General features: G+C 40.2%; 1 protein-coding gene across 1 annotated transcript in view; it reads left to right on the top strand.

Annotated features, from left to right (window-relative positions):
- Positions 1–725: 725 nt before the first annotated feature.
- The window catches only part of lrfn5 (leucine rich repeat and fibronectin type III domain containing 5), a 157,148-nt gene continuing 142,605 nt past the window's right edge, over positions 726–15,268 (top strand). Inside the window, exon 1 of the mRNA XM_011490618.3 lies at positions 726–1,588. The gene's annotated coding sequence lies outside the window, so the exon portion shown is untranslated. The remainder of the gene's footprint in view (positions 1,589–15,268) is intronic.

The raw sequence follows: 15,268 nt of genomic DNA, 5'->3' as shown, positions 1-15,268 counted from the left end.
AGCCAGAAAGAAAAGATTTTGAATTTACTGGTCGATCTTTGTTCCAGAAGTCTCCTATGGCCATGAGCCAAAAACTGAGGTCCTGAGTGGGTGAAATCAGTTTCCTTCACGGGGTGGCTGGGCGCTAGGCGTCTGATTCGAATGTCCCCTGGACGCCTCCCTGGAGAGGTGTTTCAGGCATGTCCCACTGGGCGGAGGCCCCAGGGAAGACCCAGGACACGCTGGGGAGGCCACTTCTTTTGCCTGGGAACGTCTCAGGATCCCCACAGAGGAGCTGGAAGAAGGGACCGGAGAGAGGGAAGCCTGGGTATCTTTGCTTTGACCGCTGCCGTCATGAACTGGTCCCAGATGAGTGGAAGAAGATGAATGGATGGACGGTTGAAAAAATATGGTAGTCAAAGGAATAGAAACACTGGCTCTAAAACTCATGTGTTAAAGGGTTAATTAAGCCAAAACAATTTTAATTAATGCTTCATTAATGCACTCCAGCAGTTTTACACAATCATTGAGGAATTCGTTTTTCACATTAAAAGGAAAAAAAAAAGTTACCCATTATTCTTCCAACACTGTAGCACAAAAGGCAGAAAAAAGACCTTAATAGTTTGAAGCAGCTGACTGGATCCCCGACTGGGACTTGTGCGTGGCACGGATGTGTTTTATTTTGAAATCTGCGCTGGGAGGTGAAGTGAATAGAACAGCTGCAGCTTGACGCCGGCTGTGCGCGATGCGCTGCGAGGATTATCAGAGCCGGAGTGCCAGGAGAGGAGGACGGGATAAGCGGGACAGGACTGTTGAGCCACCGGTCTGAAAGTGACCGGTGGTTGCCTTCACCAGGACCTCACATTCTATTCTATTCTATTCTATTCTATTCTATTCTATTATAAAGGACCGACACAAAAGCCGATATCAGAGGAAAGAAGAGAGCAGCAGATCGAAAGAAACCTTCCAACGCAGAGTTACTTTCCTATCACCCAATTGCGCACTGGAGACGCAAAATAAGACTTTGTATCTACCTGGGACATAAGCAGTTTTTGTTCTTCCCTGTTTTTTTCTTTTTTTTTCTGTAGCTGAATTTCTTCCTGTTTTAACTGCAAGGTGTGTAGGAAAGGAAAGGAAGGAAAGAAGAGACCGATTTTTTTTTTTTTTTTAAAAGGAAGAGTGGGGAGGAAACAGGGCTGGGAGAAGCTTTCCAGTTCCGTTTCTCGGATGGGATTTTTCAGTCGCCCTGCAGATGGAGGGGTGAAACCGGGAGCAGAGGAAGAGTGAAGAGGGGCATGGAGAGAAAGAGATAAAGAAAAAAAAAGAAAAGACAAGAGGATGGAGTCGTCGGGCGCTGGAAGTGGAAGAATGCAAAACGGACGCACCCCAGCACAAGACAAGACTGAACTCTAAAATTAAAAAAAATACGCACGGAATTTAAAGGCACCCAAAGGATACCTGACACGGTGACGACGTTTATGGGGCATTTTCTTCCCCTGGACCCGTGGAGTTACAACTGTGATAATCACTGATCTATTATAATGGGATCTGGAGGAATAACTGGGATCTGACACTCAATAAAAGGAGGATAAAGACAATTTGGAAAGAGGTACATATTCATTTTTTCTATCTATCTATCTATCTATCTATCTATCTATCTATCTATCTATCTATCTATCTATCTATCTATCTATCTATCTATCTATCTATCTATCTATCTTAGATCTATCTTAGATCTATCTTAGATCTATGTAAAGATGGGTGGTTGGAGTTCTTTGCTCAGATGCATTGGGTGTGTTGTGACAGCAGGGTGGGGGGTGACACCAGGTTCTGCTGCATGTGAGGAAAAGTGTCTGAGAACATCACAAGGTCAAAACCGAGCCTGCTTAAAATGAGGTGCAGTATAGAGTGGATGCAGACTGTTGGAGTGCTGCTGTCATCATCCTCATCAACTATCATCATCATCATCATCACTACTACCAGCAGCAGCTCTGCTTCCACTTCACTGGTGTGTGTGGAAGAATGCACAGCCCACCTGAACGCGTGTGCAGTGGATGATCCGTGCGCCTCAGAGCTGTGTGCGTGTATTAGCTGCACCTGTGTTTGCACCCTGGCGCAGTGACACCGCGTTGTGCACAGCTGCAGACTTGTACAAAGATGGCAAGGATTTTTTTTTTTTGGTGATATCTGTCTAAAAAGGATAAAATTGCAATTTGAAATGAGTGATAAAAAACATGATCGCTGACATCATATGTGCATGAATACCTTTACTAAAAATGCACCTTCTGATGGAGCTTTCTGAAATACCAACACATCTTTTCCAGTTCTTTTAATTAGACAAAAATGAGGAAAACAAAATATAAACAGATTAGGGTAAATTATGCATGATAAATAACATTTTGACGACAAAAGTAAACAGAAAGAGATTGTATTCAATGTATAGCTTTACCTTTTTTCTCTTTACCAGTCAGGATTTATGCTCGATTTAGCTCTGAATTTTCTGGAACTGACATAAGGTGGTTTGATATTGGCCTATTCATTGGCGTGCGCTCCATTTTTGTGTTCTTTGACTGACACATGGCGACCTGTCCATGATGGAACCCTTCTCTCACTCTGACAGCTTGGAATGAAGAAGATAAGGCAAAGGGCAGTACAACCTTCTTTAGATTCAGTCAAAATTTTAGTGTACACATCTCTATAAATGCTTTTCAGACATTCTAAATTTCGATATGTGTCTGATAATGTGTTCTTTGGAATGTCTATGTTTTTTGTTTTTCTTTTATTCCACATTAGAATTATAAAAATGAGCATAGTTAAGCATTGGTAGATTATATATCTCTGTGACAAGTCTTTATTTCATCTCGTTGCTGTTGAATTGGCTGAAAAAGTATTAAAAAAGTTGTGTCCAAACATCTAGTTCCAGTCATTTCATAATGAGGGAAATATTATAGTGGAAAACATTTAATGGGATTTCCTAAGAGGGCTCAGTTTAGAAGTAAAAGAATGCTACTCTTTGAAGAAGAAAACCATATTCAAGATGGTAGCTCATAATGCACAGTTACTCTCCAAACTCAAGATGTCATATTTTATAACCATCCATAAAGCTTGAGGGGATTTACCTTAAAGCTTGCATGCCTGACAGATGAGGAACCAGCTTAGCTATAATGTGCCTTGTAGTCTTTTGGTATTTTGTTGCCAAAAGTGGCGCTGTGTGTCCAATGGTTAATGTCTCACCTAATAAGGTCATACAGAACAGAGAGAAAACCGATCCTTGGAAAAGTACAATGACGACAAATGGCAAAGGAAGATGTTGGGATCTCAATTTACAGACACACAGAGCATGTAATGTAGGTTCAAGAATGCGCTAACCGCAGGTTCTTGAACGCACATTTAGCCCTTGCTGTTTACAAGCAGAGAAGATGTTTGTCTTTTTTGGCAGTTTAAAAGTGCAAAACCACCACCTCCACTTGGAGGAGGTTTTGTGAGAATTGTCGAAGTGGCGGGAAGTCTTGCAAATCTTGCTCCAGTCTTTTTCCTTTACAGCTCGATTCCGATATATGAAAGACTTGGTGTCATATAATTCCATCCTGGCCCAAACCACAATTATTAATTTCTCCTCCATGATTGATTTTCAAAGGGTTGGGACTTCCAGAAATTAAAAGGGAAGCCATCTATTTGTCACTACCAAATCTGAGTCCCTGATTGGTCGCAGTTGGACCTGGTTTAACTTGCAAAGCGCGTTCATAGGCTGCACTTTTTGTATGTAGAGAGCAGTCATTGAAACTTGGGTAGCAATGCGTGAACATGAGAGTTTGGGAAGCAGAAGCCCGAAATGCATGTTTTCGTGTGTTTACACGTGTGTGGCCACTTGAATGCGTGTTGCCAGGGGTGGTGTGAACTTAGGCTGACAGAGGTTGTATGATGACCTTTGGGAAGCGCTTGAGCACGACATGCATCAAAAAACTGAAGCAAAGTTACAAAGACGATGAACTATTAGTCTTCCATAATAATGTAGTAGATTGATATACGCAGAAAACATTAAAGCGACTTATTCTGTCATCAACTCTACAAGCTCTCGATTCAGAGAATAAAACGTTCAACTTTCTTGAATAGACAAAACTTTCAAGTCTTTTAGTTGTCTACCATTATATGACATTGTCTCTGCTTGCTGGCTCTAAATATGTATGGTCTTTAGTTTATTTACTCTTTTTTACATAAAACTCATAGTGAGAAAAAGCCAATCCTTTCAGTTTTTGCTGAGTGAATATTAGGACTAATATTGCATATTAGGACATTTTAGCTGTAACAGAGAATTAGAAAATTGTCATTACAGAGACTCCTTTTTTGGTGTTTCTATGCTTTAGTGAAGTTTGTTGTTGACATTTTTTGAACGAAGCAGACACAATTATGTTCACAAAACCACCTTTACACAGAAGCTTCTACAAACAACAGCCATTTGTCCTTGGACATTTAATTGCCATATGTGCCACATTATGAGACCATTTTTAACAAAACACTTTCAGGCTGTGGAGCTTCATTTATCACTCATTTAGTATTGTGGCAAATGTGAAAACGGCTATTTTTTTATGCATCTGCTGATTTGGAGTTGCATCACTTTGTAGCGGAACAGTAACTGCCATTGATTGATCAGGGAAATAAAGTTCCGCTCACAAGCCACTCACATTGATGCTAAATGGCCCGTGGATATGGAGGCATTATGTAAATACAACCTCAGGACATGAAAATTGTGAGGGAATGAGTAAGCAGGAGAAAAAGAGTGTCTTTTTTTTTTTAGATTCACTTTTGTTGCATTTAGTTGTCCATTTAAGGACTACGTTGTCATGCCATTAGGTTGCGCAGGAATTGCTGTGCATTTGTACAACACGTTATGGCTTGTAGTACTGTTCAGATATGCAACCATGAAAGTGATTCTTTGTTTTTTTCCTTTGGTGGCACCAACTGCATTCTTCAGAATTCAAGATTATAAATATAGGATACTCCATCTTCAAATGTCATTACTGTCATATATTCTGCTTTTATCAACTTTAATATTTTAAGTGAAGAACAACTGAAGGGTAAAACTCATGGAGCCTCGTTCTTCTCAGTTAAGTAAAGCAGAAAAAAACTTGGTTCCCCTTTCTTGGGGAACAAAGTTGGAGGGAGTTTGATGCAAGTAAAGACAGTGTAGACATAAGCTAGTTTCTAGTGCTGCCATGTACTGTGTTACGGAACTTTCACATGTGGTATTTTGTTGCCAAAAATGGTGCTGTGTGTCCAATGGTTAGTGTCTCACCTGATAAGGTGAAGTTTCTTCTTTTTTGTCTGAAATCCATTTTTTTAAGGAATCTTCTCTTTCCGAGAAAGAGCGTCTAAGGGCAGGGATACCCAGTTTAACTTAGTTTGTTTAGTTTAGTTCAGCCTTTACCTATTGTATTTTAGGACTGATTTCATGTTCCTATACAATTATCCGGTATGAAGCCTATTGAGACAACTATGATAATATAGATAACTATATTGGGCTATATAAATAAAAAAATCAATCAATTGAATTGTCGGAAGGCCACACCCCTACCACTGCATTATTCAGAATGTGAAAATAAAACTCGGAGGAATCTGTCAAACGCTTTGAAAGTTTGACATGAGACCACCTACTTTTGTTGAGTCATCTGGCAACTTAAAAAACTTGTACTACAGAAAAAGTATCATAAAAAAATTGGATTAACAGGAAGTAGAGTAAAGAATGGTTATTCTGACAAATGACTGGAGCCAGTGGGTACTTACTATTTAGAATGTGAGGTGGTGGTGGTAATGAGTGTCACTTATTCCAGTTCTCAATGATTGGAATACATGAGAGGTAGGGCTTGGAGTGGGCTGTCCTGCCCCCTCATTCAGTCATGACACTGTTTGCGTTAGTTAGCTAGCTGTAATAATGACTAAAGGTTATAAGCGACCTGTTCATTTTCTAGTTAAAGACAGCAAAATTAGCTGCCTGGGGATGTTTATGTCTCCAGAAAACACAATTCCCAGGTTTTAAACAAGAGGTTTTAGTGCCGCTGAAGCAAAATTTAGCTATAGCATCCATGAAGTAAGAAGCTAGGTAGCAATTCAGCAAAATCTTATAGTTGTAAAACAAATTCACATTCAAACTGCTAAATAATTACCCCAGTGAAGAACAGACAATGATTATCTTTGGCCTCACATTTTAACTGTATCAAAAGTGAATTTTTGTGTTGCACATAAAAAAACAAAAACAAATGTTTTGTCATTAGCTCTAGTGTAAATGTGTATGGATTTGAAAACATTTAAACATAAAGCCATTTGTTAGTTAAATATTCATGACTAACAAAAGTGCCTTTAAAAGTTGTCTCGTGATATTTATCTATGAAGACTCTCATTCATCCAGGTTGGTTCCATTGTAGTAGGTTTAGGGGATGTCATCTGGACTTGGTTTTTTTAAAGTTAGAAGACGTTTCGCCTCTTATCCAAGAGGCTTTGTCAATTCTTTCTTTACTTTAAAAGACCAAGTCCAGATGACATCCCCTAAACCTACTACTCGTGATATTTAGTTCTTAATGCTGGAGAAGACTTAGGGATGAATCTACTACACAAGCTGCAAGAAGGTTGTTTGTCTGTGTTTAACCTCAGAAATCGCCAAAGTCTGTGAAAATAAAACATTTACTTTATTTATGAAAGATCTAGGCTTCACTAGAGATGCTAATGATGTGATAGACAGAGGTGGGTGTCTTTTAAAAAATCCTTAAGACTTCAGTTTTTTTTTTTTTTTTTTACATGTACAGATTATGCAAGCATTTGCCAGTTAATAAGGTTTTATGTCAGGAAATGTCAAGCACTACTATTTGCATTTATTGTACTTTTGAATCAACATAGTGGGAGTAAAGTACATTTTCTTGTCTTTAAGAAAACTTATATTACACTAATTCCCAGCAATTGAGTGTAGGTATTTGCAGAGGAAAGTGCCTTTTAAAAAAACGATTACCTAAAATCACATTTAAAAGAAAAACTCAATACAGTTTAACAATCACAATGACAAATGAACAAGCAAAACAAATTTCTTTATTTAGTTCCAAATTGTAATTTTTTAAAATTTTATTATATGTTTTGATTTTTTACAATTTTTTGTCGTGATCTTCAAAATCTTTCCACGTTGAGTGATTTATATTTCAGGGCCACCGTACTCTTGACTCAAATCTCCCTTAAACAACTGTTGTTTTTTAACAGTTTTGGGGTTATTTTTATACTGCTTAAAAACATTTTTGCTGGTTGAGGTGTATTTTATATTAACTGAGAATGTTCATTTAATAATGTTCCTAATTTGTTGATTTATATTTTTACTCTCCCCTAAGGGGATACCTTTTCAATTTTTAATCAGATGAATTTCTTAGTTAGAATCAGCCTTTCCTTCAATTCTTTACTAAAACTGATATTTTTACTGTTGTGTTCCAAAACCCCTGGATGTTCTGAATATAACATTTCATACATTTTAAACTATACCAGTATCAGAACATCACGACTTTTGGCTATAGGTTAGTATACAGTCAGATTCTTATATTTCCAATCCTTCTCTTCCCCTTCTATTCAGTCGAGGTAATTTCTGTCCTCCTCTCTGTTTAGCCGTCTGACAGAGTCGTGCAGGATTCTTTAGAGTGGGTGATTGAGCTCTAATTCAGTTTATTCTTCTGCCCAAAAACAGAGAGCTAGAGCGGAGGCAATAGTGAGAGCGATGGAGACTGCAGATGTTACGGAGCATTTCCAATTAAGAGCGGAGAGGTCGGCCTCGGGAAGCTGTCCCGACGCAGTGACACCTGTTATCCCCCTACAGCTGACTGAAATCATATGCACGTTGTTTGGATGCCTCAGTCAAGTGCAACAACATGTCCAAAGATATGTCACCAAATAGTCTGGAGGGAGAAAATAAAGCTGACAGGGCGATGAGGAAATCACACAAATGGATTCATGCCTCAGGTTTGCCAAACAGTGGACCTGTGAGGAGAAGGGAATGTTCATTTACAGACATCCGTTCCTTCTGGGCTTTGGTCCAGACATCTTTGGCTTTCTGAATGTGGCCTGTTGGAATACTAGTTTTTTGTGTGTATTTTTTTTCTTTTTCAAAAAGAAACATATAAATGAGAATCTAACAGCTCAAGTTAGACTTCCTCCAAAAAGTTATGTTTTGCATGAATCAAACCACAGACTGCTCTGTAACTCAGTTATGCGAGATATTTACTTTAATGAATATTTTCTAGGAAAAAGTAATCTTTTTGAGGGAATACTATTTGTTTTTATAAGAACATCCGTTTAATTTAATAAGAGCAAATGTCTCGGTTTAGATTTACATTTCTTCTTTATTTGTCACAAGTTACTATTTTTTTGGTAAGCAGACAATAGACCATTAGACATTGCTTTGCTGCGGTAAATCCTGTTTAGACTACAGCTGAATGAGACTGTAGTCCCCTCAAAAATGGCTCAAATTCATTAAATCAGATTACAGTACTGGTATTTTTTGCTTCGTTGATAGATATCCTACTGACCAATAGAAGGGTTTCAATCCATCCTATCCAGTTACTGTCAGGAAAAGGCGGGGTACACCCTGAACTGTGAGCTAGTCAATTGCAAAGCCATGCAGAGATAAACAACCACACACAGTAAACATTCACAGCCAAGGGACGATTTAGATTCATCAATCCACCCATTGAACATGTTTTTGAAAAGCGGGAAGAAGCTGGAGTTAATAGAATTTTGCGGCCAAATATATTTTAAGGTCAGTAGATGTTTTTAGAAATCAGGTTTTATTGTTTCTGTATCAGAAAGGCACCATATCACTCTTATATTGGGGGGGTATCTGTGTATATCTGTCTGTGACACAACACGCACATTTAACTATGCCTAGTCCAAAAAATGGCAGCGATGTATGTCACAACAAACTACTGCATTGCCCCCGTTCCCTCTTGTTCCGAGAGGGGGTTGGGGCCATCCTGATTGGGCTGCCTGTGACCCCAGACCTCACACCTCCTATTCCACGCAGTGGGGGTGTTCACAACATTTGAGCTGGGTGAACCATATCCCCCTGAGTAGAGCCTCTTTTCTGGGCACACCAGGGCACCCCATTTTTTCCACAATTTCTCACAGCAACTGGAGCCTGATCCTCTGGCTCACCGTCCCCTGGCCCTGCCTGGGGCCTCTGCTGGCCACCGGTGTCCGCCTCCCCTGTCAGGCGGTCGGTTTCTGCTGCAGGCTGCCGGGGTGTGGACTGCAGGCTGGCCATGGGTGGTTCTGGCATGCCTCTGAGGGTGGGGGCAGGTAGGGGCTCAGGACTCCCGGGCGGTGGCGTGCCTCTCATCTGGGTTCCTCTCATCCCTCAGTCCAGTTGTCTTATACGGTCAATGGTTTAGACCAGGATGGTGTCATCCCTGTAGTTTGAATTGGTGGAATATGTTGAAAAAATTTATTTACTGTGCTTTTACATTGCACTTCTAAGAATGAACAAAAGTGCTAGACTTTCTTTTGTAGCTTCAAAAATCATTTCTTAACAGTACCAAACTGGCTTGGTGTGAATGCATATTTTGTTCCTAGTTTGTCATTAGTAAAATGGGGTTAATCTTCAAATCTTTGAGATTTAAATTTTAAAATAAAATTGAGGGGTGTCTTTGGTTTTTATCTCTATGTTGGCCTGCATGGACTGGTGTTCCCCAGTCCAATACAGTCCCGCTTTTACCTGACAGTATGAGGATAGGCTCCAGCAACTCTTTGACGCCAAACAGGAGTGAATCTGGTTTAGAAAATGGATTGACAATTGCAGCTTTATGTAAGAAAGCTTCAAAGTTTAAATTAAAAGGTAAGTGTTTTTTTTTCTTCTTCTTTACTTTTTACAGTAAATATGTTGAATTTAGTGTTTCTTATCTGTGCGCCCTTCTCCCCACATCCTCTCTTTCCACACACCTGCTGCTTCACCTGTGACGTGTTTGACATTGCATCCCTCTTGAGGAAGCCAGCTGGTAGAATCTGCGTATGTGTGTGTTTCCTAGTGTGTACATTGGTGCAGGTGTAAAGAATAGGTGGTATGACAGATGTGAAACATGTTGGGTGATAATGAGCTGTGTGTGCTGTAGATCCGACACGTATGAATGTGACACAGTCCGGACAGACATTTGGCTCTGTGCCGGTATACGCTGCTTCCCACTGTGTATATCTATTCATGCTAATTAACAGGATTCAAAATTGAGATTCATCTCTGATGGAGTCAAAACTCATGTCAATTAGAGTCTTTAGCTTATTGTATTTTCATGTTTGTTTGTTTTCTAAACTTTTGTCCCAGATATAGAGGATCTTTGCTGGTTTTATCCCACTTCAAATTTTAATATATATATTCTTAATTTAATGCTTTTCTCTGATGGAGTAAAGTGTGACACTGGAAAACATGTCAGTTATTTAACAAAGTTAAGGCTTCCATCAGTGGGAATGCTACATAAAAAATACATTTTGATTAAAATGGATGTCTTTTCTTTTGTTAGTGACATTTTACTTCCTGGTTCAGGATGTCAACTAATTCTGATACAATATGGACATGCCCTGATCCTTGGTGGCATAGATTCAACAAGGCACTGCAAACTCCTCAAAGTTTGGTCCATGTTGAAAAGACAGCATCACACAGTTGCTGCAGATTTGTCGGCTGCACATCTATGATGCCAATCTCCTGTTCCACCACATGCCAAAGGTGATCTATTGAGTTGAGATCTGGTGACTGTGGAGGCCATTTAAGTTGAGTGAACTCATTATCATGTTCAAGAAACCAGTCTGAAAGGATTCCAGCTGTATGACATGGCGCCTTGTCCTGCTGGAAGTAGCCACCAAAAGATGGGTGCATAGTGGTCATAAAGGGATTTGGACACGGTCAGCAACATTACTCAGGTAGGCTGTGGTGTTGGAACCATGCTTAACCCTTGTGCTATCTTACATGACCCCACCCTTACATTGTCGTGTTCTACCTACCATGACAAAGGTGGATAAAGGTGGAAAGATTTCATGTAATCCATGGACACCAGTGAAGATCACAAATCATTGAAGAAAAAAGGTTCAGGGGCCTCATTTATAAAACTTTGCGTAGGATTTGCGTCAGAAGTGGCGTACGGGTGAAACATAGGACGTGCGTACGCACAGAAATATTCGGATTTATAAAACCGTGCGCACGCACATCCTACGCATCTTTCCCTTAATAAATCACAACCGATTCTAAATGCAGCGCAGCTTTTGCGGCTTCATGACACGCCCATAGTTGCCCATAAATAGTCTGTGAAACGCCCACAAATGAATATTCATTGATGGCGAAACCATGGCAAACACCGAGAGGAAATCAAAAAAACGTAACTTCACTCAATGTGAAGTAGAAGTTATCGTTGGCGAGGTGGAATAGAGGAGAAAAGTGTTGTTTGGAGGGCACAGTGTGGGCATTACTAATGCCGAAAAGGCATGTGAGTGGCGAACGGTGGCAGACGCCGTAATGCTGTAGCCTCACAACCTTGGAGCGTGGCCGAAATGAAAAAGAAAAGGTCGGACATCAAAGTCAAGGCATAAAAATGTCTGGCGCTGCATCGCCAGAGTGTGTCTGCCACGGGTGGGGGTGTGTGGGGGGCGGGGGGGGGGGGGGTGTGGACACCGGAGCTGACCCCTCTTGAAGACAGACTGGCGGCAATAATTGGGGAATCCCTTAAGTGGAGTGGTGACTGACGTGTAGAGGGACACGACGCGCCAGATGCACCGGGTGACACACCCCCAAAAGCTCCAACAGGACGGCTCGAGGAAGTCGGAACCGGCTCATGAGCAACTCGTCCTCGTTTGCCAGCAAGTCTTCTTGCTGTCTACAGATGCGTTCACTCCGAATTCTTCCATTTGCCACATCTTCTAAGAGCGTAAGATCAGCCATTGTGCGTCATTACGCATTGTGATGGGGCATTTTATTTCCCTCCATTTATTACATCTGACAAGCTACAGATGTCGGTAATAATCGACTTGGAAATGGGAAATTGTTCAGCGCAAATGTAATTTCTTGTTGCTCTCTGAATGGTTGAGACATACGCCATACATTGTTTTATCAAAAATAAAACAAACTAAAGGCATATGCATGAATACCATAATTCCATAGCTTATGAAGAAATGTTTTACTATGAAAACAACTTTCCCCAGTGGACAATTAATATGTCTGTCTGTCCGTCCGTCTGTCTAATTGCACCTATATCTGCTCCGCCAGACGGACACATTGACGGGAACATCAGTTTTGTACATTATTTCGTTCTGTTAACTATATTATTTATGAGGATGAATTGCACAACATGCCAACATTGCAGAACATGTTTCACTTTTCTTTTTGCAAATATGTGTTCATTTGAATTTCTGTTGTAATTTTCGTTTGATTTCACTGCTGAACGATCAAACGGATGTTCGTGTAGGCTGTTAATTGTAAGACTTGCTTTGTGAAGTCTTCATGTTATTTATGAGAGGCAGTATTGTCATTTTCACTTTCACGTGTTTCTTCCATCTGCCGACGGTGTCGCCGTTTCTCATTTCACCCGTTTTTGTGCGTACGCCTGGGTCAGAGCTTGCGTGAAGGACCGCACATTTTCCCGTCAAGTTTGCTTTTTATAAATCTCAACTATTGCGTAGAGAGTGGCGTACGCCTTCTTTTGTGCGTACGCAACGTTTATAAATGAGGCCCCAGAGCACTGTCTAGTGGGTCTAGATGACCCAACTCCCAATGTTAAAGGGCCAAGGATAGCACAAGGGTTACGAAGAGGCTCAACACCTAGCTTTTTAATTGAGCTTTTAGTTGATTTTAACTGCTAATTTATTCTATTAGTTTTAGTATAGGCTATTTTATGTATTTATTTTCATGTAATGCATCTTATTCTCAATTTTATGTTTTTACATACATGTTTTATCTTCCATTTTAGTATTTAATCATGATTTTAGCCCCAGTGTTTCTTGTGGGGATCTTTTCCTCCAGGGCTTGCCGGCTTGGTCAATGGTTGTTGCTGCAGTTGTCACCCTTGCTAGGGCAGCTGGAGTCTAACTTTGCAGCTTCACTGCAGTGCAGTAGACCCCGTTGCTGTCCCAGTCTGTGGCGATGATCCCATGGCCAAACAATTTGTTATGTGGCCACATAGTTGTAAGAAGTGATAGTGATAGAAGTAAGGTAATTATCTTGCATTCAAGTTATGAATGTCAAATAACTATTAGCAGAGATTGGTCAAATGAAATGTCACTTAAGGCAGCTTAAAATAGCTTTTCCCCAACACATATAACTTTTTTTATCTCATTGGTTAAGCATTTTAGCATGTGACGATAAAATCTGCGCTACAACAGTTTGAATAAAAAAGCGAATATGAATGCACACACTTCATACTCGCAGGTCATGATAGCTTAGGCTGCATTAACACACACAGCCCTCGTCTGTCTCCTCCTGCAGAGCAGCTGACAGGCTTGCTGCGTTTGTGACACTAAATGCCTGTAAGCCGCCCACCCCGTACGACGGCGTACGCCATAGATCTTTTTCTGCAGATGCTGTTTTTTGCATTTTCTCTTAGCTGTTTGTTTCCTTTAAAGTGGGCATGATAAGGTGTTGTGCTTGATGTCTTTTAATAACACTGGCTTTCAAGTTAATTGTTTCCTAGAAGTTTGTTCAACACAAAATTAAGCTTAATGAAGGCTTTAATGAATGACAAAAATGTAGCTTTTCTTTCACTAAGAGACTAGATCAGAGTTTTGTCGTCTTAATTTCATGCAAATTAAAAAACGAATGTGGGGCGGGTTTACTCTGCACAAAATATCCCGCCCATAACTCAGAGGTGAATTTCTAACGAACTGCAGTTGCTCTGTTTTCCATGTCCTAGAAAACGGCGCAGGTTTTTTGATTTTGGCTAAAAACAACTTAATCATAAAAAAAAGACCACTGGGAGCACTTTTAAAATAGATCAAAAAATGGTCAGATTGGGAATTTAATTTTAAGTATCCCTTATATTACTAGAGCTTTTTGTAAAGCTGTGCTGTTCAGCTTTTAGATGTTTTCCGTTGAATTAAATCCTATTGAAAACAGAGCCAAGAAATCAATTCTGCAGTTTGTTTTCTGTCTTTTTAATGGCTTCAAAAGTATTTCCGTGGAAAAATGCAACACATCAAGAAACCCAAGTCACTTTAGAGCAGTGGTTGCTACTTTTACTGCAATAAACCTTTCAAATGCCATGAAGTTTGTAGATGAGTCTGTTCTGTGCATTCTCACCAGTGATGATTTGTTGTTTAAAAACATGGGCAAACATGCATTCATTAAAGGGCTCGTTCTGCTTTTTAGGCATGTTTTCCAGGTATGTTTTTATTGAAACTTTTATTTTGAAACCGTCGCTCTTATTTTGGCAGATTTTTTGCTAGTGGAGGAGAAAATGCCAGTTAATGCTGAGAGATGATGTCCCGCTGTAGGGACCAAAACCATTGGGCCTGCAACAACCGGTCCTTCGAGTAGTGCTGACGTCACATTATTGGACTTTATTATAATTATTTATTGTATTATTATTTATTATTGGATGTCCGTTGGTCCAATGACGTATCAGATAGTGATTGGTCTGGACAAATTACGATACTACCATTGAGGAAGATAGTATGCGGTCCGTTGTAAACAAACAGAGCCCCCGACATAGAGCGAGATTATCTTCTAAACGTGCTTTTATTATGGTTATGATTATCATTAAGTGCATTGCAGCCAAACGGACTGCGTTTTGAACCCTTCTTCAGGCCGCACACTGTAACAAAGCATCTTCCTTGGCTGCAAACACGATGCTACGAGAGTCCGGCTGCTCTGATCAGAGACATGGTTCGCTTGTGTGGAGCAGCAGGTTCATCCCAACAGCCATAGATCTTTTTACAAAGTGGGTTGTGGCAAAATCTCTCTATAAACATTACAAAAACACAACTTTTGAGGGAAAAGAACTTCAGGTTACAAAAGGAAACGTGAAATAAAAATAGGTAGAGCCCAAGCAGATCTCCACGCTACGTAGTTTGTCCAAGTGGGGATACCGTAGTGTGATGTTATCCTCAGTCGAAAGGACCCTTAACGCTTATTGCAGGCCAAATGGTTACGATACCTACACCGCCTGTCTTCCATTTAAAACCCACCAAACTTTTAGTTAATCTCCTACAGAAGCAACACCTGTATGTATCCTATGGGGGTTTGAAGGGGTTTTTGGGAGTTCTGCAATTTGAAAATGACTTATAAGCTTGAGGTTGGACG

Source organism: Oryzias latipes, chromosome 22 (assembly GCF_002234675.1).
Source record: "Oryzias latipes chromosome 22, ASM223467v1".
NCBI lineage: Eukaryota > Metazoa > Chordata > Actinopteri > Beloniformes > Adrianichthyidae > Oryzias > Oryzias latipes.
The sequence above is the reverse complement of the archived record's forward strand: the minus strand, read 5'-3'. Positions and strand labels throughout refer to the sequence as shown.